The sequence below is a fragment of the Sturnus vulgaris genome, unplaced genomic scaffold (genome assembly GCF_052056855.1).
Source record: "Sturnus vulgaris isolate bStuVul1 unplaced genomic scaffold, bStuVul1.hap1 Scaffold_383, whole genome shotgun sequence".
In the NCBI taxonomy this organism is placed as follows: domain Eukaryota; kingdom Metazoa; phylum Chordata; class Aves; order Passeriformes; family Sturnidae; genus Sturnus; species Sturnus vulgaris.
In genome coordinates, this window is record NW_028276433.1 from 346,021 (window position 1) to 350,400 (window position 4,380).

Here is a 4,380-nt window from a genome sequence, read left to right on the forward strand (position 1 = left end):
CTACTATGTCACAATTAGAGACTGAGGGCAGAATTGCAGTTTGGAATCACAATTCCATTTGATGTCACAGTTCCAGTCTGAGCTCACAATTCCAGTTTGGAATCAAAATTGCAGATCAAGGCTTGAGGTTCCAATTACCGTCTGCAGTCACAATTCAGAATTGGAATCACAATTGCAGCGCAAGTCTTGATATCACATTTCAACTATGGAATGAGAAATGTAATTCAAAGCTCAGGGTCACAATTCCAGTCTGAGGACACAATTCCGGTTTGCAATTACAATAGCAGATCAAGGCTTGAGCTCACAATTCCAGTTTGGAATCACAATTTCATTTCTATATCACAATTCCTTACTGAGCTCACAATACATGTTTGGAATCACAATTCCACTTCTATGGCCCCATTCCAATCTGTGGTCACAATTCCGGTTTGGAATCACAATTCCATGTTATGTCATAATTTCAGTCTGAGCTCACAATTCCAGTTTGGAATCACAATTACATCTCAAGGCTTGAGGTAAAAATTCCAGTCTGAGATCACAATCCGGGTTTGGAATCACAATTGCCGTGCAAGGCTTGAGGTCACAATTCCATTATGGAATCACAATTGCAGTTCAAAGCTCAGGGTCACAATTCCAGTCTGAGGTCACAATTCCAGTTTGGATTTACAATTGCAGATCACATCTTGAGCTCACAATTCCATTTTGGAATCACAAGTTCATTTCTATATCACAATTCCTTGCTGAGCTCACTATACATGTTTGGAATCACAATTCCACCTCTATGTCCCCATTCCAATCTGAGATCACAATTCTGGTTTGGAATCACAATTGCAGTGCAAGGCTAGATATCAAAATTTCGATATGGAATCACAATTGCAGTTCAAAGCTCAGGGTCACAATTCCAGTCTGAGGTCACAATTCTAGTATGGAATTACAATTGCAGATCAAGGCTTGAGCTCACAATTCCAGTTTGGAATCACAATTTCATTTCCATATCACAATTCTTTTCTAAGCTCACAATTCCTGATTGGAATCACAATTCCTCTATTATGTCACAATTAGAGACTGAGGGCAGAATTGCAGTTTGGAATCACAATTCCATTTGATGTCACAATTCCAGTGTGAGCTCACAATTCCAGTTTGGAATCAAAATTGCACATCAAGGCTTGAGATTCCAATTACAGTCTGCGGTCACAATTCCCAACTGGAATCACAATTGCAGTGCAAGGATAGATGTCACATTTCCACTATGGAATCAGAAATGCAGTTCAAAGCTCAGGGTCACAATTCCAGTCTGAGCTCACAATTCCAGTTTGGAATCACAATTACAGATCAAGGCTTGAGGTCCCAATCAGAGTTTGCGGTCACAATTCCGGTTTGGAATCACAATTGCAGTGCAAGGCTTGAGGTCACAATTCCAGTTTGGAATCACAATTTCATTTCTATATCACAATTCCTTTCTAAACTCACAGTTCCTGATTGGAATCACAATTCCTCTACTATGCCACAATTAGAGACTGAGGGCAGAATTCCAGTTTGGAATCACAATTCTATTTGATGTCACAATTCCAGTCTGAGCTCACAATTCCAGTTTGGAATCAAAATGGCAGATCAAGGCTTGAGGTCCCAATTCCAGTCTGCGGTGACAATTCCGGTTTGGAATCACAATTGCAGTGCAAGGCTTGAGGTCACAATTCCAGTATGGAATCAAAATTGCAGTTCAAAGCTCAGGGTCACAATTCCAGTCTGAGGTCACAATTCCAGTTTGGAATTACAATAGCAGATCAAATCTTGAGCTCACTATTCCAGTTTGGAATCACAAGTTCATTTCTATAACACAATTCCTTGCTGAGCTCACAATACATGTTTGGAATCACAATTCCACTTCTATGTCCCCATTCCAATCTGCGGTCACAATTCCGGTTTGGAATCACAATTGCAGCGCATGGCTAGAGGTCACAATTGCATTATGGAATCAAAATTGCAGTTCAAAGCTCAGCGTCAGAATTCCAGTCTGAGGCCACAATTCCAGTTTGGAATTACAATTGCAGATCAAGGCTTGAGCTCACAATACCTGTTTGGAATCACAATTGCCGATCAATGATTGATGTCAAAATTCCAGTCTGTTCTCAGAATTTCAGTTTGGAATCAAAATTCCATTTGATATCACAATTCCAGTCTGAGCTCACAATTCCAGTTTGGAATCAAAATTGCAGATCAAGGCTTGAGCTCACCATTCCAGTTTGGAATCACAAGTTCATTTCTATATATGAATTTTTTTCTAAGCTCACAATACCTGTTTGGAATCACAATTGCCGATCAATGATTGATGTCAAAATTCCAGTCTGTTCTCAGAATTTCAGTTTGGAATCAAAATTCCATTTGATGTCACAATTCCAGTCTGAGCTCACAATTCCAGTTTGGAATCAAAATTGCAGATCAAGGCTTGAGCTCACCATTTCAGTCTGCGTTCACAATTCCAGTTTGGAATCACAATTGCAGTGTAAGGCTAGAGGTATCAATTCCACTATGGAATCAAAATTGCATTTCAAAACTCAGAGTCACAATTCCAGTCTGAGGTCACAATTCCTGATTGGAATCACAATTGCAGTTCAAAGCTCAGGGTCACAATTCCAGTCTGAGTTCACAATTCCAGTTTGGAATCAAAATTGCAGATCAAGGCTTGAGGTTCCAATTACCGTCTGTGGTCACAATTCCCGATTGGAATCACAATTGCAGCGCAAGTCTTGATATCACATTTCAACTATGGAATGAGAAATGTAATTCAAAGCTCAGGGTCACAATTCCAATCTGAGCTCCCAATTCCAGTTTGGAATCAAAATGGCAGATCAAGGCTTGAGGTCCCAATTCCAGTCTGCGTTCAAAATTCCAGTTTGGAATCACAATTGCAGTGCAAGGCTTGAGGTCACAATTCCACTATGGAATCAGAATTGCCGTTCAAAGCTCAGGGTCACAATTCCAGTCTGAGGTCACAATTCCGGTTTGCAATTACAATAGCAGATCAAGGCTTGAGCTCACAATTCCAGTTTGGAATCACAATTTCATTTCTATATCACAATTCTTTGCTGAGCTCACAATACATGATTGGAATCACAATTCCACTTCCACATCCCCATTCCAATCTGCGGTCACAATTCCGATTTAGAATCACAACTGCAGTGCAGGCTATAATCACTATTCCACTATGGAATCACAATTGCAATTCAAAGATCAGAGTCACAATTCCAGTCTGAGGCCACAATTCCAGTTTGGAATTACAATTGCAGATTAAGGCTTGAGCTCAAAATTCCAGTTTGGGATGAAAAGTCCATTTGATGTCACAATTCCAGTCTGAGCTCACAATTCTATTTTGGAAACTAAATTGCAGATAAAGGCTTTAGTTCCCAGTTCCAGTCTGCGGTCAAAATTCCGGTTTGGAATCACAATTGCAGTGCAAGGCTAGAGGTCACAATTCCACTATGGAATCACAATTGCAGTTCAAAGCTCAGGGTCACAATTCCAGTCTGAGGTCACAATTCCTGTCTGCAATTAGAATATCAGATCAAGGATTGAGCTCACAATTCCAGTTTGGAATCACAATTCCATTTTATGTCACAATTCCAGTCTGAGCTCACAATTCCAGTTTGGAATAAAAATTGCACATCAAGACTTGAGGTACCAAATACAGCCTGAGGTCACAATTCCGGTTTGGAATCACAATTGCAGTGCAAGGCTAGCGGTCGTAATTCCACTATGGTATAAAAATTGCAGATAAAGGCTTGAGGTCCCAATTCCAGTCTGAGGTCACAATTCCAGTTTGGAATTACAATTGCAGATCAAGGCTTGAGCTCACAATTCCAGTTTGGAATCACAAGTTCATTTCTATATCACAATTTTTTTCTAAGCTCACAATACCTCTTTGGAATCACAATTGCCGATCATTGATTGATGTCAAAATTCCAATCTGATCTCAGAATTCCAGTTTGGAATGAAAAGTCCATTTGAGGTCCCAATTCCAGTCTGCGGTCACAATTCCGGTTTGGAATCAAAATTGCAGTGCAAGGCTAGAGGTCAAAATTTCGCTATGGAATCACAATTGCAGTTCAAGGCTCAGTGTCACAATTCCAGTCTGAGGTCACAGTTCCAGTTTGGAATTAGAATTGTAGATCAACGCTTGAGCTCACAATTCCAGTTTGGAATCACAGTTTCATTTCTATATCACAATTCCATTCTAAGCTCACAGTTCCTGATTGGAATCAGAATTCCTCTACTATGCCACAATTAGAGACTGAGGGCAGAATTGCAGTTTGGAATCACAATTCCATTTGATGTCACAATTCGCGTCTGAGCTCACAATTCCAGTTTGGAATCAAAATTGCA